The sequence below is a fragment of the Hyperolius riggenbachi genome, chromosome 6 (genome assembly GCF_040937935.1).
Source record: "Hyperolius riggenbachi isolate aHypRig1 chromosome 6, aHypRig1.pri, whole genome shotgun sequence".
Taxonomy (NCBI): Eukaryota; Metazoa; Chordata; class Amphibia; order Anura; family Hyperoliidae; genus Hyperolius; species Hyperolius riggenbachi.
In genome coordinates this window covers 357,683,565-357,707,326 of record NC_090651.1, presented here as the reverse complement: position 1 = coordinate 357,707,326, position 23,762 = coordinate 357,683,565, and the positions used below count along the sequence as shown (strand labels likewise).

Below are 23,762 nucleotides of genomic sequence, written 5' to 3'. Positions count from 1 at the left end.
CTCCCGCACAGGCGCAGACCTCTCGCACAGGAGCAGACCTCCCGCACATCAGCACACCTCCCGCACAGGAGCAGACCTCCCGCACAGGAGCAGACCTCCCGCACATCAGCAGACCTCCCGCACAGGAGCAGACCTCCCGCACATCAGCAGACCTCCCGCAAACGAGCAGACCTCCCGCACACGCGCAGACCTCCCGCACACGCGCAGACCTCCTGCACAGGAGCAGACCTCCCGCACACGCGCAGACCTCCCGCACAGGCGCAGACCTCCCGCACATCAGCAGACCTCCCGCACACGCGCAGACCTCCCGCACACGTGCAGACCTCCCGCACGCGCGCAGACCTCCCGCACACGAGCAGACTTCCCGCACACGAGCAGACCTCCCGCACAGGGGAAGACCTCCCGCACATCAGCAGACCTCCCCGCACACGCGCAGACCTCCTGCACAGGAGCAGACCTCCCGCACATCAGCAGACCTCCCGCACACGCGCAGACCTCCCGCACAGGCGCAGACCTCCCGCACAGGAGCAGACCTCCCGCACATCAGCAGACCTCCCGCACACGCGCAGACCTCCCGCACAGCAGCAGACCTCCCGCACACGCGCAGACCTTCCGCACAGGAGCAGACCTCCCGCACAGGAGCAGACCTCCCGCACACGCGCAGACCTCCCGCACAGGAGCAGACCTCCCGCACATCAGCAGACCTCCCGCACACGCGCAGACCTCCCGCACAGGAGCAGACCTCCCGCACAGGCGCAGACCTCCTGCACACGCCCAGACCTCCCGCACAGGAGCAGACCTCCCGCACACCCGCAGACCTCCCGCACACGCGCAGACCTCCCGCATAGTGTTGGGCGAACATCTAGATGTTCGGGTTCGGGCCGAACAGGCCGAACATGGCCGCGATGTTCGGGTGTTCGACCCGAACTCCGAACATAATGGAAGTCAATGGGGACCCGAACTTTTGTGCTTTGTAAAGCCTCCTTATATGCTACATACCCCAAATTTACAGGGTATGTGCACCTTGGGAGTGGGTACAAGAGGAAAAAAAAAATTAGCAAAAAGAGCTTATAGTTTTTGAGAAAATCGATTTTAAAGTTTCAAAGGGAAAACTGTCTTTTAAATGCGGGAAATGTCTGTTTTCTTTGCACAGGTAACATGCTTTTTGTCGGCATGCAGTCATAAATGTAATACATATAAGAGGTTCCAGGAAAAGGGACCGGTAATGCTAACCCAGCAGCAGCACACGTGATGGAACAGGAGGAGGGTGGCGCAGGAGGAGAAGGCCACGCTTTGAGACACAACAACCCAGGCCTTGCATGAGGACAAGAAGCGTGCGGATAGCATGCTTTGTACCACCATGCAGTCATAAATGTAATAAAGATAAGTGGTTCAATAAACAGGGACCACGCGGCAACGCTAACCCAGCAGCAGCACACGTGATGGAACAGGAGGAGGCGCAGGAGGAGAAGGCCACGCTTTGTGAGACACAACAACCCAGGCCTTGCATGAGGACAAAAAGCGTGCGGATAGCATGCTTTGTACCGCCATGTAGTCATAAATGTAATAAAGATAAGAGGTTCAATAAACAGGGACCACGCGGCAACGGTAACCCAGCAGCAGCAGCAGCACACGTGATGGAACAGGAGGAGGCGCAGGAGGAGAAGGCCACGCTTTGTGAGACACAACAACCCAGGCCTTGCATGAGGACAAAAAGCGTGCGGATATAGCAGCAATGCTTTTTGCCGCCATGCAGTCATAAATGTAATACAGATGAGAGGTTCAATAAACAGGGACCGGAAACGCTAAACCATCCCAGATGTTCATCGGTCATGTTACTTGGTTGGGGTCCAGGAGTGTTGCGTAGTCGTTTCCAATCCAGGATTGATTCATTTTAATTTGAGTCAGACGGTCTGCATTTTCTGTGGAGAGGCGGATACGCCGATCTGTGATGATGCCTCCGGCAGCACTGAAACAGCGTTCCGACATAACGCTGGCTGCCGGGCAAGCCAGCACCTCTATTGCGTACATTGCCAGTTCGTGCCAGGTGTCTAGCTTCATGCCCGGTTTCAGGTCCAGCGGTGCCAGCCACAAATCCGTCTGTTCCTTTATTCCCCTCCAAATTTCCTCCCCTGTGTGCTGCTTATCCCCAAGGCAGATCAGCTTCAGCAACGCTTGCTGACGCATGCCAACAGCTGTGCTGCACTGCTTCCACGATCCTACTGCTGCTGGTGCTGGGTTAGCATTTCCGGATGAGGTACAGCTTTGAGATGCGTTGGAGGAGAAGGAGTCAGAGAGGTAGGTGCTGCTGTTGTTATCCAGCTGTTTGCGGCGTGGGCAACACCCGCGCCGTAGCAGGTGAGGAATCGCTGCCAGGCTCCACAAGGTTCACCCAGTGCGCGGTAAGGGAGATGTATCGACCCTGGCCGAACGCACTCGTCCAGGTGTCAGTGGTGAGGTGAACCTTGCAGGCAACGGCATTCTTCAAGCTTCGGGTTATTTAGCTGACCACGTGCTCATGCAACTCAGGCACTGCAGAGCGCGCAAAGTGGTAGCGGCTGGGAACCACGTAACGTGGGATGGCCACTGACATCATGCCCTTGAAGCTGTTTGTCTCCACCACTCGATATGGCAGCATTTCGCAGGCCAGAAGCTTGGCTATGCTGGCTGGCTGTTACTGCCACGGCCCGGGGGTCATTTGCTGGCAATTTCCTCTTGTGCTCAAACATCTCAGAAACAGACAACTCAACCGTAGCGCTGCACACCGAAGGGCTGTTGGTTGTTGTGTTTGATGAACACTGGGAGACCTCAAGAGCACTAGTCCGGAAAGTGACAGTGTCAGCATCGTCTGATGTTTGTGAATGTTGTGAACCACGCAATGGCTGGGCTACTGCTGCTGCTGAGGCGGGTCTGGTGGTGAGTCTGGTGAACCCAAGGGAGGCAGTGTTGCTGGTGGTACCCTGTCCTGCCGCGTTTGCCCACAGAGTGGGATGTTTGGATAGAATGTGGCGGCTCATGCTGGTGGTGGAGAGGTTGTTAATACTTTTCCCCCTGCTCAGGCGGGTCTTGCACACCTTGCAAATCGCCATGGTAACATCCTCAGTGCAGTCTTCAAAGAAAGCCCAGACTTTAACTGGCTGAGGACTCGGACCTCGTGCGTGATGTGCTGGTGCTGCTTAACCCACTGCTGGACGCTTGAGAGGTCATCCAAGTAATTATCTGGTCCTGTTCTTTTGGATCTGTGAGGGTTGTTGTCCTGGACAACATGGGCAGTATTGAGTGGGTTTTCTTGGGTGCTCCCCTGTGGCCTGTACGTGAACCGTCAGGGGAAACACCTCTTCCCTTGCCCCTCCCTCTTTCACCGGATTTCTTCCTCATTTCACTTATCCTTAAAGTACACGCTGACTGGCAGCAGTACAGTGGCAGTACAGAAATGCTATACAGTGGTGGGTGAGCGGTGTACCACTATTGTCAGCAGTGACACAGAGCACAATGCTATACAGTGGCGGGTGAGCGGTGTACTACTGTTCCCAGCAGACACAGAGTGGAAGTAAACACAATGCTATATAGTGTGGCTGAGCCGTGTACACAGAGTGGCATTAAACACAATGCTATATAGTCTGCTATATAGTCACCCCGAACAGGGTGATGTTCTGCAGAACCCAAACAGTGGCAAACACTGTTCGCCCAACACTACTGGGAGGGAACGCAGATTTTAGTACCTAAACACACGATACAACATGTTTTCCGGGGTCGGACTCTGAGGCACATACAGATGGTCCCGATCATCATCCTCATCATACAACTCTTCTCCTGAGTCTGACCCACCCACCACCTCTGCCACCCCAACATCCCCAGACACAGACCCCTCATCGTCCTCAACATTAACTTGGGATGCTGGCCTGAGCCAGACCTCCTCCTCCACATCAGGCCCCATCATCTCCTCAATGGCAGCCCTCATTAATCGCTCTGGCGACGGACTGATGGACACAACGTTCTCCTCCGGGGAGGGCTGCTGCTGACCACTGGCTGCTGGGGTGGATGTTATAGCTTGCGTGGGGCGTTGGCTGTTGCTGTTGTTGGGAGTGCTGCTCACAGCGGAGGTCTCTGGGGAACTCATGTTGAGCTCATATAGTGGTTGACGGTGAGTGGAGTATTACTGATCCCAGCAATATACACACTGACTGGCAGAGTACGCAATGCTATATAGTGTGGCTGAGCGGTGTACACAGAGTGGCAGTAAACACAATGCTATATAGTCTGGCTGAGCGAGCGGTGTACTACTGTTCCCAGCAGAATCAGAGTGGCAGTAAACAATGGTATATAGTCTGGCTGAGCGGTGTACACAGAGTGTCAGTAAACAATGGTATATAGTCTGGCTGAGCGGTGTACACACAATGCTATATAGTCTGCTATATAGTGTCAGTAAACAATGGTATATAGTCTGGCTGAGCGAGCGGTGTACTACTGTTCCCAGCAGAATCAGAGTGGCAGTAAACAATGGTATATAGTCTGGCTGAGCGGTGTACACAGAGTGTCAGTAAACAATGGTATATAGTCTGGCTGAGCGAGCGGTGTACTACTGTTCCCAGCAGAATCAGAGTGGCAGTAAACAATGGTATATAGTCTGGCTGAGCGGTGTACACAGAGTGTCAGTAAACAATGGTATATAGTCTGGCTGAGCGGTGTACACAGAGTGTCAGTAAACAATGGCATATAGTCTGGCTGAGCGGTGTACACACAATGCTATATAGTCTGCTATATAGTGTCAGTAAACAATGGTATATAGTCTGGCTGAGCGAGCGGTGTACTACTGTTCCCAGCAGAATCAGAGTGGCAGTAAACAATGGTATATAGTCTGGCTGAGCGGTGTACACAGAGTGTCAGTAAACAATGGTATATAGTGTGGCTGAGTGGTGTACACAGAGTGTCAGTAAACAATGGTATATAGTCTGGCTGAGCGGTGTACACAGAGTGTCAGTAAACAATGGTATATAGTCTGGCTGAGCGAGCGGTGTACTACTGTTCCCAGCAGAATCAGAGTGGCAGTAAACAATGGTATATAGTCTGGCTGAGCGGTGTACACAGAGTGTCAGTAAACAATGGTATATAGTGTGGCTGAGTGGTGTACACAGAGTGTCAGTAAACAATGGTATATAGTCTGGCTGAGCGGTGTACACAGAGTGTCAGTAAACAATGGTATATAGTCTGGCTGAGCGAGCGGTGTACTACTGTTCCCAGCAGAATCAGAGTGGCAGTAAACAATGGTATATAGTCTGGCTGAGCGGTGTACACAGAGTGTCAGTAAACAATGGTATATAGTGTGGCTGAGTGGTGTACACAGAGTGTCAGTAAACAATGGTATATAGTCTGGCTGAGCGGTGTACACAGAGTGGCAGTAAACACAATGCTATATACTCTGGCTGAGCGAGCGGTGTACTACTGTTCCCAGCAGACACAGAACAGTAAACAGAATGCTATATAGTGTGGCTGAGCGAGCGGTGTACCACTATTCCCAGCAGACACAGAACAGTGAACAGAATGCTATATAGTGTGGCTGAGCGAGCGGTGTACCACTATTCCCAGCAGACACAGAACAGTGAACAGAATGCTATATAGTGTGGCTGAGCGAGCGGTGTACCACTATTCCCAGCAGACACAGAACAGTGAACAGAATGCTATATAGTGTGGATGAGCGAGCGGTGTACCACTATTCCCAGCAGACACAGAACAGTAAACAGAATGCTATATAGTGTGGCTGAGCGAGCGGTGTACCACTATTCCCAGCAGACACAGAACAGTGAACAGAATGCTATATAGTGTGGCTGAGCGAGCGGTGTACCACTATTCCCAGCAGACACAGAACAGTGAACAGAATGCTATATAGTGTGGCTGAGCGAGCGGTGTACTACTGTTCCCAGCAGACACAGAACAGTACACAGAATGCTATATAGTGTGGCTGAACGAGCGGTGTACTACTGTTCCCAGCAGACACAGAACAGTACACAGAATGCTATATAGTGTGGCTGAACGAGCGGTGTACCACTATTCCAAGCAGACACAGAACAGTGAACAGAATGCTATATAGTGTGGCTGAGCGAGCGGTGTACCACTATTCCCAGCAGACACAGAGTGGCAGTAAACAGAATGCTATATAGTGTGGCTGAGCGAGGTACACAGAGTGGCAGTAAACAGAATGCTATATAGTGTGGCTGAGCAAGCGGTGTACTACTATTCCCAGCAGACACAGAGTGGCAGTAAACAGAATGCTATATAGTGTGGCTGAGCGAGGTACACAGAGTGGCAGTAAACAGAATGCTGAGCGAGCGGTGTACTACTATTCCCAGCAGCGACACACAATGACTGGGGGGGACCCTGGCTAGCGTGGCTGGAGCGCGAACTACCCTGCCTGCCTACCCAAAGCTAAACCCACAGACAAATGGCGGAGATATGACGTGGTTCGGGTATTTATTTACCCGAACCACGTGACAGTTCGGCCAATCAGAGCGCGTTCGGGTCCGAACCACGTGACCCGTTCGGCCAATCACAGCGCTAGCCGAACGTTCGGGGAACGTTCGGCCATGCGCTCTTAGTTCGGCCATATGGCCGAACGGTTTGGCCGAGCACCGTCAGGTGTTCGGCCGAACTCGAACATCACCCGAACAGGGTGATGTTCTGCAGAACCCGAACAGTGGCGAACACTGTTCGCCCAACACTACTCCCGCACATCAGCAGACCTCCCGCACACGCGCAGACATCCCGCACAGGCGCAGACCTCCCGCACAGGAGCAGACCTCCCACACACGCGCAAACCTCCCGCACACGCGCAGACCTCCCGCACAGGAGCAGATCTCCCGCACATCAGCAGACCTCCCGCACACGAGCAGACCTCCCGCACACGAGCAGACCTCCCGCACACGAGCAGACCTCCCGCACAGGAGCAGACCTCCCGCACACGCGCAGACCTCCCGCACAGGAGCAGATCTCCCGCACATCAGCAGACCTCCCGCACACGAGCAGACCTCCCGCACACGCGCAGACCTCCCGCACACGCGCAGACCTCCCGCACAGGAGCAGACCTCCCGCACACGCGCAGAGCTCCCGAACAGGCGCAGAGCTCCCGCACATCAGCAGACCTCCCGCACATGCGCAGACCTCCCGCACACGCGCAGACCTCCCGCACACGCGCAGACCTCCCGCACAGCAGACCTCCCGCACACGCGCAGACCTCCCGCACACGCGCAGACCTCCCGCACAGGAGCAGACCTCCCGCACATCAGCAGACCTCCCGCACAGGAGCAGACCTCCCGCACACGAGCAGACCTCCCGCACAGGAGACCTCCCGCACAGGAGCAGAACTCCCGCACACGAGCAGACCTCCCGCACACGAGCAGACCTCCCGCACACGAGCAGACCTCCCGCACAGGCGCAGACCTCTGGCACAGGAGCAGACCTCCCGCACATCAGCACACCTCCCGCACAGGAGCAGACCTCCCGCACAGGAGCAGACCTCCCGCACATCAGCAGACCTCCCGCACAGGAGCAGACCTCCCGCACATCAGCAGACCTCCCGCACACGAGCAGATCTCCCGCACACGCGCAGACCTCCCGCACACGCGCAGACCTCCCGCACAGGAGCAGACCTCCCGCACACGCACAGACCTCCCGCACAGGCGCAGACCTCCCGCACATCAGCAGACCTCCCGCACACGCGCAGACCTCCCGCACACGCGCAGACCTCCCGCACACGAGCAGACCTCCAGCAGACGAGCAGACCTCCCGCACAGGAGAAGACCTCCCGCACATCAGCAGACCTCCCCGCACACGCGCAGACCTCCCGCACAGGAGCAGACCTCCCGCACATCAGCAGACCTCCCGCACACGCGCAGACCTCCCGCACAGGCGCAGACCTCCCGCACAGGAGCAGACCTCCCGCACATCAGCAGACCTCCCGCACACGCGCAGTCCTCCCGCACAGGAGCAGACCTCCCGCACACGCGCAGACCTTCCGCACAGGAGCAGACCTCCCGCACAGGAGCAGACCTCCCGCACACGCGCAGACCTCCCGCACAGGAGCAGACCTCCCGCACATCAGCAGACCTCCCGCACACGCGCAGACCTCCCGCACAGGAGCAGACCTCCCGCACACGAGCAGACCTCCCGCACACGAGCAGACCTCCCGCACACGCGCAGACCTCCCGCACAGGAGCAGACCTCCCGCACACGCGCAGACCTCCCGCACAGGAGCAGATCTCCCGCACATCAGCAGACCTCCCGCACACGAGCAGACCTCCCGCACACGCGCAGACCTCCCGCACACGCGCAGACCACCCGCACAGGAGCAGAGCTCCCGCACACGCGCAGAGCTCCCGCACAGGCGCAGAGCTCCCGCACATCAGCAGACCTCCCGCACACGCGCAGACCTCCCGCACACGCGCAGACCTCCCGCACAGCAGACCTCCCGCACACGCGCAGACCTCCCGCACAGGAGCAGACCTCCCGCACACGAGCAGACCTCCCGCACACGAGCAGACCTCCCGCACACGAGCAGACCTCCCGCACAGGAGCAGACCTCCCGCACATCAGCAGACCTCCCGCACAGGAGCAGACCTCCCGCACACGCGCAGACCTCCCGCACAGGAGCAGACCTCCCGCACACGCGCAGAGCTCCCGCACAGGCGCAGAGCTCCCGCACACGCGCAGAGCTCCCGCACAGGCGCAGACCTCCCGCACAGCAGATCTCCCGCACACGCGCAGACCTCCCGCACACGCGCAGACCTCCCGCACACGCGCAGACCTCCCGCACACGCGCAGACCTCCCGCACACGAGCAGACCTCCCGCACAGGAGCAGACCTCCCGCACATCAGCAGACCTCCCGCACAGGAGCAGACCTCCCGCACACGAGCAGACCTCCCGCACACGCGCAGATCTCCCGCACATCAGCAGACCTCCCGCACTCGAGCAGACCTCCCGCACACGCGCAGACCTCCCGCACACGCGCAAACCTCCCGCACACGCGCAGAGCTCCCGCACAGGCGCAGACCTCCCGCACAGCAGATCTCCCGCACACGCGCAGACCTCCCGCACACGCGCAGACCTCCTGCACACGCGCACACCTCCCGCACACGAGCAGACCTCCCGCACAGGAGCAGACCTCCCGCACATCAGCAGACCTCCCGCACAGGAGCAGACCTCCCGCACACGAGCAGACCTCCCGCACACGCGCAGATCTCCCGCACATCAGCAGACCTCCCGCACTCGAGCAGACCTCCCGCACACGCGCAGACCTCCCGCACACGCGCAAACCTCCCGCACACGCGCAGACCTCCCGCACACACGCAGATGTCCCGCACATCAGCAGACCTCCCGCACTCGAGCAGACCTCCCGCACACGCGCAGACCTCCCGCACACGCGCAGACCTCCCGCACAGGAGCAGACCTCCCGCACACGCGCAGAGCTCCCGCACAGGCGCAGAGCTCCCGCACATCAGCAGACCTCCCGCACACGCGCAGACCTCCCGCACACGCGCAGACCTCCCGCACAGCAGATCTCACGCACACGCGCAGACCTCCCGCACACGAGCAGACCTCCCGCACACGAGCAGACCTCCCGCACAGGGGAAGACCTCCCGCACATCAGCAGACCTCCCCGCACACGCGCAGACCTCCCGCACAGGAGCAGACCTCCCGCACATCAGCAGACCTCCCGCACACGCGCAGACCTCCCGCACAGGCGCAGACCTCCCGCACAGGAGCAGACCTCCCGCACATCAGCAGACCTCCCGCACACGCGCAGACCTCCCGCACAGCAGCAGACCTCCCGCACACGCGCAGACCTTCCGCACAGGAGCAGACCTCCCGCACAGGAGCAGACCTCCCGCACACGCGCAGACCTCCCGCACAGGAGCAGACCTCCCGCACATCAGCAGACCTCCCGCACACGCGCAGACCTCCCGCACAGGAGCAGACCTCCCGCACAGGCGCAGACCTCCTGCACACGCCCAGACCTCCCGCACAGGAGCAGACCTCCCGCACACCCGCAGACCTCCCGCACACGCGCAGACCTCCCGCACATCAGCAGACCTCCCGCACACGCGCAGACATCCCGCACAGGCGCAGACCTCCCGCACAGGAGCAGACCTCCCACACACGCGCAAACCTCCCGCACACGCGCAGACCTCCCGCACAGGAGCAGATCTCCCGCACATCAGCAGACCTCCCGCACACGAGCAGACCTCCCGCACACGAGCAGACCTCCCGCACACGAGCAGACCTCCTGCACAGGAGCAGACCTCCCGCACACGCGCAGACCTCCCGCACAGGAGCAGATCTCCCGCACATCAGCAGACCTCCCGCACACGAGCAGACCTCCCGCACACGCGCAGACCTCCCGCACACGCGCAGACCTCCCGCACAGGAGCAGACCTCCCGCACACGCGCAGAGCTCCCGAACAGGCGCAGAGCTCCCGCACATCAGCAGACCTCCCGCACATGCGCAGACCTCCCGCACACGCGCAGACCTCCCGCACACGCGCAGACCTCCCGCACAGCAGACCTCCCGCACACGCGCAGACCTCCCGCACACGCGCAGACCTCCCGCACACGCGCAGACCTCCCGCACAGGAGCAGACCTCCCGCACATCAGCAGACCTCCCGCACATCAGCAGACCTCCCGCACACGAGCAGACCTCCCGCACAGGAGAAGACCTCCCGCACAGGAGCAGAACTCCCGCACACGAGCAGACCTCCCGCACACGAGCAGACCTCCCGCACAGGCGCAGACCTCTGGCACAGGAGCAGACCTCCCGCACATCAGCACACCTCCCGCACAGGAGCAGACCTCCCGCACAGGAGCAGACCTCCCGCACATCAGCAGACCTCCCGCACAGGAGCAGACCTCCCGCACATCAGCAGACCTCCCGCACACGAGCAGATCTCCCGCACACGCGCAGACCTCCCGCACACGCGCAGACCTCCCGCACAGGAGCAGACCTCCCGCACACGCACAGACCTCCCGCACAGGCGCAGACCTCCCGCACATCAGCAGACCTCCCGCACACGCGCAGACCTCCCGCACACGCGCAGACCTCCCGCACACGAGCAGACCTCCAGCAGACGAGCAGACCTCCCGCACAGGAGAAGACCTCCCGCACATCAGCAGACCTCCCCGCACACGCGCAGACCTCCCGCACAGGAGCAGACCTCCCGCACATCAGCAGACCTCCCGCACACGCGCAGACCTCCCGCACAGGCGCAGACCTCCCGCACAGGAGCAGACCTCCCGCACATCAGCAGACCTCCCGCACACGCGCAGTCCTCCCGCACAGGAGCAGACCTCCCGCACACGCGCAGACCTTCCGCACAGGAGCAGACCTCCCGCACAGGAGCAGACCTCCCGCACACGCGCAGACCTCCCGCACAGGAGCAGACCTCCCGCACATCAGCAGACCTCCCGCACACGCGCAGACCTCCCGCACAGGAGCAGACCTCCCGCACACGAGCAGACCTCCCGCACACGAGCAGACCTCCCGCACACGCGCAGACCTCCCGCACAGGAGCAGACCTCCCGCACACGCGCAAACCTCCCGCACAGGAGCAGACCTCCCGCACACGCGCAGACCTCCCGCACAGGAGCAGATCTCCCGCACATCAGCAGACCTCCCGCACACGAGCAGACCTCCCGCACACGCGCAGACCTCCCGCACACGCGCAGACCACCCGCACAGGAGCAGAGCTCCCGCACACGCGCAGAGCTCCCGCACAGGCGCAGAGCTCCCGCACATCAGCAGACCTCCCGCACACGCGCAGACCTCCCGCACACGCGCAGACCTCCCGCACAGCAGACCTCCCGCACACGCGCAGACCTCCCGCACAGGAGCAGACCTCCCGCACACGAGCAGACCTCCCGCACACGAGCAGACCTCCCGCACACGAGCAGACCTCCCGCACAGGAGCAGACCTCCCGCACATCAGCAGACCTCCCGCACAGGAGCAGACCTCCCGCACACGCGCAGACCTCCCGCACACGCGCAGACCTCCCGCACACGCGCAGAGCTCCCGCACAGGCGCAGAGCTCCCGCACACGCGCAGAGCTCCCGCACAGGCGCAGACCTCCCGCACAGCAGATCTCCCGCACACGCGCAGACCTCCCGCACACGCGCAGACCTCCCGCACACGCGCAGACCTCCCGCACACGCGCAGACCTCCCGCACACGAGCAGACCTCCCGCACAGGAGCAGACCTCCCGCACATCAGCAGACCTCCCGCACAGGAGCAGACCTCCCGCACACGAGCAGACCTCCCGCACACGCGCAGATCTCCCGCACATCAGCAGACCTCCCGCACTCGAGCAGACCTCCCGCACACGCGCAGACCTCCCGCACACGCGCAAACCTCCCGCACACGCGCAGAGCTCCCGCACAGGCGCAGACCTCCCGCACAGCAGATCTCCCGCACACGCGCAGACCTCCCGCACACGCGCAGACCTCCTGCACACGCGCACACCTCCCGCACACGAGCAGACCTCCCGCACAGGAGCAGACCTCCCGCACATCAGCAGACCTCCCGCACAGGAGCAGACCTCCCGCACACGAGCAGACCTCCCGCACACGCGCAGATCTCCCGCACATCAGCAGACCTCCCGCACTCGAGCAGACCTCCCGCACACGCGCAGACCTCCCGCACACGCGCAAACCTCCCGCACACGCGCAGACCTCCCGCACACACGCAGATGTCCCGCACATCAGCAGACCTCCCGCACTCGAGCAGACCTCCCGCACACGCGCAGACCTCCCGCACACGCGCAGACCTCCCGCACAGGAGCAGACCTCCCGCACACGCGCAGAGCTCCCGCACAGGCGCAGAGCTCCCGCACATCAGCAGACCTCCCGCACACGCGCAGACCTCCCGCACACGCGCAGACCTCCCGCACAGCAGATCTCACGCACACGCGCAGACCTCCCGCACACGCGCAGACCTCCCGCACACGAGCAGACCTCCCGCACAGGAGCAGACCTCCCGCACATCAGCAGACCTCCCGCACAGGAGCAGACCTCCCGCACACGAGCAGACCTCCCGCACAGGAGAAGACCTCCCGCACAGGAGCAGACCTCCCGCACACGAGCAGACCTCCCGCACACGCGCAGACCTCCCGCACAGGCGCAGACCTCTCGCACAGGAGCAGACCTCCCGCACATCAGCACACCTCCCGCACAGGAGCAGACCTCCCGCACAGGAGCAGACCTCCCGCACATCAGCAGACCTCCCGCACGGGAGCAGACCTCCCGCACATCAGCAGACCTCCCGCAAACGAGCAGACCTCCCGCACACGCGCAGACCTCCCGCACACGCGCAGACCTCCTGCACAGGAGCAGACCTCCCGCACACGCGCAGACCTCCCGCACAGGCGCAGACCTCCCGCACATCAGCAGACCTCCCGCACACGCGCAGACCTCCCGCACACGTGCAGACCTCCCGCACACGCGCAGACCTCCCGCACACGAGCAGACCTCCCGCACACGAGCAGACCTCCCGCACAGGGGAAGACCTCCCGCACATCAGCAGACCTCCCGCACACGCGCAGACCTCCCGCACACGTGCAGACCTCCCGCACACGCGCAGACCTCCCGCACACGAGCAGACCTCCCGCACACGAGCAGACCTCCCGCACAGGGGAAGACCTCCCGCACAGGAGCAGACCTCCCGCACATCAGCAGACCTCCCGCACACGCGCAGACCTCCCGCACAGGCGCAGACCTCCCGCACAGGAGCAGACCTCCCGCACATCAGCAGACCTCCCGCACACGTGCAGACCTCCCGCACAGGAGCAGACCTCCCGCACACGCGCAGACCTTCCGCACAGGAGCAGACCTCCCGCACAGGAGCAGACCTCCCGCACACGCGCAGACCTCCCGCACAGGAGCAGACCTCCCGCACATCAGCAGACCTCCCGCACACGCGCAGACCTCCCGCACAGGAGCAGACCTCCCGCACAGGCGCAGACCTCCTGCACACGCCCAGACCTCCCGCACACCCGCAGACCTCCCGCACACCCGCAGACCTCCCGCACATCAGCAGACCTCCCGCACACGCGCAGACATCCCGCACAGGCGCAGACCTCCCGCACAGGAGCAGACCTCCCACACACGCGCAAACCTCCCGCACACGCGCAGACCTCCCGCACAGGAGCAGATCTCCCGCACATCAGCAGACCTCCCGCACACGAGCAGACCTCCCGCACACGAGCAGACCTCCCGCACAGGAGCAGACCTCCCGCACACGCGCAGACCTCCCGCACAGGAGCAGATCTCCCGCACATCAGCAGACCTCCCGCACACGAGCAGACCTCCCGCACACGCGCAGACCTCCCGCACACGCGCAGACCTCCCGCACAGGAGCAGACCTCCCGCACACGCGCAGAGCTCCCGAACAGGCGCAGAGCTCCCGCACATCAGCAGACCTCCCGCACATGCGCAGACCTCCCGCACACGCGCAGACCTCCCGCACAGCAGACCTCCCGCACACGCGCAGACCTCCCGCACACGCGCAGACCTCCCGCACACGCGCAGACCTCCCGCACAGGAGCAGACCTCCCGCACATCAGCAGACCTCCCGCACAGGAGCAGACCTCCCGCACACGAGCAGACCTCCCGCACAGGAGAAGACCTCCCGCACAGGAGCAGAACTCCCGCACACGAGCAGACCTCCCGCACACGAGCAGACCTCCCGCACACGAGCAGACCTCCCGCACAGGCGCAGACCTCTGGCACAGGAGCAGACCTCCCGCACATCAGCACACCTCCCGCACAGGAGCAGACCTCCCGCACAGGAGCAGACCTCCCGCACATCAGCAGACCTCCCGCACAGGAGCAGACCTCCCGCACATCAGCAGACCTCCCGCACACGAGCAGACCTCCCGCACACGCGCAGACCTCCCGCACACGCGCAGACCTCCCGCACACGCGCAGACCTCCCGCACAGGAGCAGACCTCCCGCACACGCGCAGACCTCCCGCACAGGAGCAGACCTCCCGCACAGGAGCAGACCTCCCGCACAGGAGCAGACCTCCCGCACAGGAGCAGACCTCCCGCACAGGCGCAGACCTCCCGCACAGGAGCAGACCTCCTGCACAGGAGCAGACCTCCCGCACACGCGCAGACCTCCCGCACAGGAGCAGACCTCTCGCACACGAGCAGACCTCCCGCACACGCGCAGACCTCCCGCACACGCGCAGACCTCCCACACAGGTGCAGACCTCCCGCACACGCGCAGAGCTCCCGCATAGGCGCAGAGCTCCCGCACATCAGCAGACCTCCCGCACACGCGCAGACCTCCCGCACACGCGCAGACCTCCCGCACAGGAGCAGACCTCCCGCACACGCGCAGACCTCCCGCACACGCGCAGACCTCCCATACACGCGCAGACCTCCCGGACAGGAGCAGACCTCCCGCACATCAGCAGACCTCCTGCACACGAGCAGACCTCCCGCACACGCGCAGACCTCCCGCACACGCGCAGACCTCCCGCACAGGAGCAGACCTCCCACACACGCGCAGACCTCCCGCACACGCGCAGACCTCCCGCACAGGAGCAGACCTCCCGCACATCAGCAGACCTCCCGCACACGAGCAGACCTCCCGCACAGGAGCAGACCTCCCGCACATGCGCAGACCTCCCGCACACGCGCAGACCTCCCGCACAGGAGCAGACCTCCCGCACACGCGCAGAGTTCCCGCACATCAGCAGACCTCCCGCACATGCGCAGACCTCCCGCACACGCGCAGACCTCCCGCACACCCGCAGACCTCCCGCACAGGAGCAGACCTCCCGCACAGGAGCAGACCTCCCGCACAGGCGCAGACCTCCCGCACAGGAGCAGACCTCCCGCACAGGAGCAGACCTCCCGCACACGCGCAGACCTCCCGCACAGGAGCAGACCTCTCACACATGAGCAGACCTCCCGCACACGAGCAGACCTCCCGCACACGAGCAGACCTCCCGCACACGCGCAGACCTCCCGCACACGCGCAGACCTCCCGCACAGGAGCAGACCTCCCGCACATCAGCAGACCTCCCGCACACGCGCAGACCTCCCGCACAGAAGCAGACCTCCCGCACATCAGCAGACCTCCCGCACACGCGCAGACCTCCCGCACAGGAGCAGACCTCTCACACACGCGCAGACCTCCCGCACAGGAGCAGACCTCCCGCACAGGAGCAGACCTCCCGCACATCAGCAGACCTACCGCACACGCGCAGACCTCCCGCACAGGAGCAGACCTCCCGCACATCAGCAGACCTCCCGCACACGCGCAGACCTCCCGCACATTAGCAGACCTCCCGCACACGCGCAGACCTCCCGCACAGGACAGGAGCAGACCTCACACACGCGCAGACCTCTCACACACGCGCAGACCTCCCGCACACGAGCAGACCTCCCGCACACGAGCAGACCTCCCGCACACGAGCAGACCTCCCGCACACGCGCAGACCTCCCGCACATCAGCAGACCTCCCGCACACGCGCAGACCTCCCGCACAGGAGCAGACCTCCCGCACATCAGCAGACCTCCCGCACAGGAGCAGACCTCCCGCACATCAGCAGACCTCCCGCACACGCGCGGACCTCCCGCACAGGAGCAGACCTCCCGCACATCAGCAGACCTCCCGCACACGCGCAGACCTCCCGCACAGGAGCAGAACTCCCGCACACGCGCAGACCTCCCGCACACGCGCAGACCTCCCGCACAGGAGCAGACCTCCCACACATCAGCAGACCTCCCGCACACGAGCAGACCTCCCGCACACGCGCAGACCTCCCGCACACGCGCAGACCTCCCGCACATCAGCAGACCTCCCGCACACGTGCAGACCTCCCGCACACGCGCAGACCTCCCGCACAGGAGCAGACCTCCCGCACACGAGCAGACCTCCCGCACACGCGCAGACCTCCCGCACACGCGCAGACCTCCCGCACACGCGCAGACCTCCCGCTGCGTACACGTAAAAACAGCAAAGCCACAATCCCATCATCCAACTCAGACTCCTTAGTTTATGAAACCTCCGACTCCAGGTACCCAAAATTGCTCTGGCTCAGACTCCTCAACTCCACAGCCCTGGTTTAGAGCGTATATGTAACTTTAAAACCACAAAAAGTTACATAATTACCCACATAGAGGAAAACCTCTGGATGGTCCCATACACTCCTCAACCCCACCACCGCTGACAAGGACCCTATTCTAGTTCGCGACTGCACCCTTCTGCTGTGTTTGAACGCGGATATACTTGTGAACGAGTGGCTTTGGTTTGAAGCGCAGGTGCTTTACGCCCACAGTCTTGCACAGAGGACAGCGTAACCACCAGATCATATCAGATATGATTGGAGGGCTCCTGCACAGCAGTGGTGGGCTCCAAGAAGGATCAGGTAGCCTCAGTACAGTCCAGAGACAAAGCTAGTATGGATGAGGCAAGCCAGGGAGAAAGTCCATAAGGAACAGTCCTCTAATCACAGCAACGTCTACAACTTGAAGCATTTTAATTGGCTGAATAGTGTGGGCGTATATTATTACCACAACCTATCAGAAACTTCGCCGTTCGAGGGGGGCGCTGACCACCCAATCACATTAGCAGAATTTCCCTATTGACTTTCTCACTGGCTTCCCTGTGGACTTTCTTGCTGGCTCACCTCAACCATACACTGTGTCACTGGGCAACAATGGTTTGAAATCCAGCCAGGGCATTAACTGCACAGAGTTTGTATGTTCTCCCCATGTCCATGTGGGTTTCCTCTGGACACTCCAGTTTCCTCCCACATCCCAAAAACATACAGATAAGTTAATTGGCTTCCCCCTAAAACTGTCCCTAGACTACGATACATACACTACATGATGCATACATAGACTTACGACTATGGTAAGGATGAGATTGTGAGCTCCTCCGAGGGGCAGTCAGTGACAAGACTATATTCTCTGTACAGCGGTGTGTCATATGTCCATGCTATATAAATACCAAATAACACTGGCGTCGCAGCGGCTTTGCTTTATCTTGGTATGCCTTTTTTATGTTACAGGTTCCCTTTAAGATTACTTCCAAAAGACACAATGTTTTTAACAATTATAAAATGACAAATGCTATACCTATGGCATGCCCAATCCAATGTTCTCTTTCTGGAATTCCCCTTTATAGCGAAAATGGAACTAGGACTTTGCTCTATATGCTGGGCAGCTCCCTGTACAAGACTTCAGCTCTGCTGCAATTATCATTGCTGGGGGTAACCCATAAATAAAGTGTGTGATCAGGAGGGAAAGTAGGGAGTTGGCAGAAAGTTTCCCCCATAGCTTTACCTGTCCCCAGCAGAGCTGTGCTAGAAGCAGAATGAATGGAGGGAGCAGAGGGGTGGGGGGAGGCGACTCGGATAACTTTCCCTGAGTTGTGTGAGTGGCAGCAGCCTGCTGTCCTGCCCAATCCCCCCTACAAGCAGCAGTGACAGATCCCAGCGATCCCTCTCCCTGATCAGCAACATCCTCCAGCCCTGGATCCGCTGCAGTGTCCCCCCGCCCGACTCATCTCTCACCTCCTGCACTCAGCTCCGTGCCAGCGATCAGCCCAGCAGCAGCAGCAGCAGATCAACGCCACTCCAAACTACAACTCCCAGCACTACTAGCTCCTTCAAAGTGTACATAACTTTATTAGATTACAGTCAGCCGAGGGCTGACGTGGCTACACTAGCAAGACGGACACACCCACTTACACTAAAGTGCTGTGGGCTGCAGGGTTAACCTCTGTGTGCTGGGCATAGAAGGAGTGCTAGCCCCAGGGCAGCCAATAGGAAAGCGCCCTGTTATACTATAGCATAGGAATGTCTTGTAACTGGAAAGGCAAGGCATAGCAGGCGCCAGGCAGTAATGAGAGGTTTACAGCAGGAGGGGGATTTGAAGCAGTGGTAGATCAGGAGACTATTGATCCATTCTTCGTGTACATTGTTTCCCTGTTCTGCTACTTGGCCATACATCAGACTATGGGCTTGATTCACAAAAGGGTGCTAACTTAGCACGCCTAAAGCCCTTTAGGACGCACAAAGTTTTGCACGCTGTTAGCGCTGCGCGGTGCCCGCATTACGTTGCCCGGGTTCGCCTAGTGCAACGTTTTCATCGCACCCGGTGCAGCGTATGACGCTCACCGCAAAACTTTGCGCTGAATCAATAATATGTATGGGCAGATTGACCAGGAGACAGATCTCTGTCTGATTGGGGAGAGATCTGTTGCCTGCTTAGACATCGACCCGACTCTTAAAGTATACTATACAGCACAGGGCACCTGGGGGTACATTTTACACTAGGCGGGACAGTGCCAGGGGTTCCATCGTGTTCCTCGTCCCGATATCATACGGCGTTACCGCCATGCACCCAATCGAGCATGTCGGCCCTACATCTTGCAGCAGGACCCATTGATACAGGCAACCAATTTCGGCCAGAAATGTCCTCCACAGCCCTTACAAGGCTATGGAGTGGGTACAAAAATCATCCAACTCCGAGTCTCCGACTTCTCAGTTTATGAAACCTCCAACTCCAACTAACCAAAAATTACTCCGACTCCTGGACTTCGACTCCAAAGCCCTGCAATTGACTGATATTTTCCATTATGCTCAAACAAATAAATTGGTCAATTGGACCAGATATCGTCCAATTTCCATCGAGCGAGTACAAAGGAACATAATCGATTCTCCACTGAATTGATTATAAAATGATTGATTCAAATGGTCACTTGTACAAGAAAATCAAGTAATGTATGGGCACCTATCGATACTTCAGCAGAAATCTTGTCTAAATGTGCCCATACTCATCCAATTTCCCTGCTGATTCGATCAGTGATCGAATCGGATGGAAATCAATTCCTTTAAATGTCTAATCGATTAGATTTTGACCAAAAATCAATCGAAAGTATTGATTGAACAGGTCGGAAAATCTACATCAATTGGTGGTGGGCACTGGGCAGAAGTGGCAAACCGTTGATAGCCTATAGCGAATTTCCTTCACAAACCTACACCCAGGCTTTTGCTTCTTTAGTCGGTTTTCTTCAGGCTGAATGTTTCGTTCCATTCCATGTCCACCAGGACTTTTAGGCATAGGAACAGCTTCTTCCCCTCGGCTGTCAACTGTCTGAACTCTGAAAAATTATTGACCACACCTTGATCAGAAATCAGCCATATATTAGTGATCTATTTGGCACCTTGCACCACTTGATCTCATATCTGAGCAGAAAACGGATTTGGAATTGATGGAAACACAGCTAATGCGCCACTCAAAGCTGTACAAAGCTATGCGACCATTCAGGGGCGAGCCTGGGGTGCCTGGCACCTGGGTGCAAGATTTTCTCTGGCGCCTATGGGAGTGGTTAAATTTACCGCGCCCAACCACATAACCACACCAGTGTCCTGCCTAATCACACCCACACCTTCCACCTCTTTCCGCATGCATGTGATACCCCATTCCTACCCCTCTTCCATGGGCTTGCTCTTGGCTGGCTTTGGCTTCCTGCGAGTCTGCTAGTCTCTGGACTGACTCAGGCTGAGAGGCTCTGCGAGTGCGACGCAGTCACACACTGCGTATTTATGGCTGCCTGCGGCCACCCTACTCTCGCTGTCGTAGGCTCCTCCCCCCGCCAAGCCCAAGCGTGAGGTGGGCTGCCTGTATCTTTCCCGTTGCGCCGCGCAGCCTGCCAGTGTTGCCAACCTTTCACGTTATTTTTTTACTGACAAATACCTAAAATATTACTGACAAAAGATTATTTTTACTGACAAAATTTCCCCACTAAATGCACATAAGAGACAGCTTTTCCCCATGTAAATGCACATAACAAGAGACAGCTTTTCCCCATGTAAATGCACATAAGAGACCGCTTTTCACCAGCAAATGCACATAACAAGAGACCGCTTTTCACCAGCAAATGCACATAACAAGAGACCGCTTTTCACCAGCAAATGCACATAACAAGAGACCGCTTTTCACCAGCAAATGCACATAAGAAGACAGCTTTTCACCAGCAAATGCACATAAGAAGACAGCTTTTCACCAGCAAATGCACATAAGACAGCTTTTCACCAGCAAATGCACATAAGACAGCTTTTCACCAGCAAATGCACATAAGAAGACAGCTTTTCACCAGCAAATGCACATAAGACAGCTTTTCACCAGCAAATGCACATAAGAAGACAGCTTTTCACCAGCAAATGCACATAAGAAGACAGCTTTTCACCAGCAAATGCACATAAGACAGCTTTTCACCAGCAAATGCACATAATGACAAACAGACAGTGTCCCCAGAATAAATAGCCAGGGATATATGTCCCCAGGATAGGTAGCCAGGGGGTATATGCGCCCAGGATAGGTAGCCAGGCGTTATATGCGCCCAGGATAGGTAGCCAGGGGGTATGTGCGCCCAGGATAGGTAGCCAGGGGGTATGTGCGCCCAGGATAGGTAGCCAGGGGGTACGTGCGCCCAGGATAGGTAGCCAGGGGGTACGTGCGCCCAGGATAGGTAGCCAGGGGGTACGTGCGCCCAGGATAGGTAGCCAGGGGGTACGTGCGCCCAGGATAGGTAGCCAGGGGGTACGTGCGCCCAGGATAGGTAGCCAGGGGGTATGTGCACCCAGGATAGGTAGCCAGGGGGTATGTGCGCCCAGGATAGGTAGCCAGGGGGTATGTGCGCCCAGGATAGGTAGCCAGGGGGTATGTGCACCCAGGATAGGTAGCCAGGGGGTATGTGCGCCCAGGATAGGTAGCCAGGGGGTATGTGCGCCCAGGATAGGTAGCCAGGGGGTATATGCGCCCAGGATAGGTAGCCAGGGGGTATATGCGCCCAGGATAGGTAGCCAGGGGTATATGCGCCCAGGATAGGTAGCCAGGGGGTATGTGCGCCCAGGATAGGTAGCCAGGTGGTATCTGTGCCCAGGATAGGTAGCCAGGTGGTATCTGTGCCCAGGATAGGTAGCCAGGGGGTATGTGCGCCCAGGATAGGTAGCCAGGGGGTATCTGTGCCCAGGATAGCTAGTGAGTGACAGGAGCGCACCCCGCCGCCGCCGCTCCCTCCTCCGCTCCCCCCTCACCTTTCAGCAGCCCTTAGTCAGACCTCAATCAGCGGGCGACCCGACCAGGAAAAGGGCGCCGGACGCACCCGCTCTATATGCGGAAGTGATGTCACTTCCGCATATAAGTGCGGCGTGCTAGGTCCTAGCGCCCGCCCGCCTGATCGAGGTTTGACGCGGCGGCTAGAGGCACAGGGGGAGAGCGGGGCCGGGCGAGCGGGGCCGGGCGGCGCCTCTCAGAGGCAGGCGCCTGGGTGCCTTGCACCCGCAGCACCCGCCCAGGCTCGGCCCTGCGACCATTGTCTCCATGCCCCTCTCTCCCTGTTCGCTTAATCAAAATGTAATGCCATGTCTGATTACACTTCTGATTGATAATTTGCGTGAAGTTGATCGGAAGTTTATCGATCGAGCTCACAAGGGTTAACAGATCACTGGCAGGGTCAATTGGAGTGCCAGAAAATCGATCAAGCGCACGGCCACATTAGCGGTCCCTCGGCGGGGCGCGCTACTGCGACATCAGCACTGTTCTGTGTGCCGGGTTTTTATTTAAGCAGACAATTAATGTGTTCACATAAAATAAATTCCCCAGTGCATTAAAGGCTCTTTCCAGGCAGAAATGTTACTAGTCAGCTCCTTCCTCCTCCTGCTGGTCCTGCAAGATGTGAACTACACATCAGGAAGATGTGTATAATGAGTACATGAGCTAAGCTCGGAAACACCCTAAAGAGGAACTCCAGTGAAAATAATGTAATAAAAAAGTGCTTCATTTTTACAATAATTATGTATAAATGATCTAGCCAGTGTTTGCCCATTGTAAAATCTTTCTTCTCCCCGATTTACATTCTGACATTTACCACATGGTGACATCTTTACTGCTGGCAGGTGATGTCAGTGGAAGGAGATGCTGCTTGCTTTTTTTTTTACCAGTTGGAAACAGCTGTAAACAGCTATTTTTTTTGCCCACAATGCATTTCCCTGACATCACACTGTGGGAGGGGTTTCACCACAATATCAGCCAATAACAGCCATACAGAGCCCCCCGATGAATGATCCGTTTGTGAAAAGGAATAGATTTCTTATGGGAAAGGGGGTATCAGCTACTGATTGGGATGAAGCTCAATTCTTGGTTATGGTTTCTCTATAAGGGAACCTGAACACAACAAAGAAATGCCATATTGAACTTACCTGGGTCTTTCTCTAGCCCCCTGTAGCCTGTGAGGTCCCTCGGGGCCCTCTGGGCACCCGCCATTCTCCCTCCGGTGGCTCTATTAGCTGCGGCCCATCCGGGCATCAGTCGACCTGAGAGTTCTGCAAATGTGTGGTTCATTTTTTCAAGAACCGAGCATGTTCATGGCAACGGGCGTGTGGATGGGCAGCGCATACGCAGTTGCGCACAACTCCCGGCAAAGTCGTGCAGCTAACGGAGCCTTCAGCAGGATAACGGAGCGAGCCCAGAGGACTCTAAGCGATCTCTCGGACTAAGGGGGACTGGAGGAAGACCTAGGCAAGTTCAGTATGGCATTTTTTTTCGCTGTTTGGGGTTCCTTTAAAGGGTACCTGTAACTTTAAAAAAATACCTCAGTAGGAGGAAGCCTCTGGGTGGTCCAGTGGCTACCCCAGTCTCCCTACACCCCTTCTGCTCTGCGCTGTGACCCTCTAAACAATCCTCAACATTTAAAA

General features: G+C 58.9%; 1 pseudogene; it reads right to left on the bottom strand.

Moving 5' to 3' along the window:
* Positions 1-23,409, bottom strand: part of LOC137522256 (sacsin-like) — an 87,586-nt pseudogene extending 64,177 nt beyond the window's left edge.
* Positions 23,410-23,762: the final 353 nt, after the last annotated feature.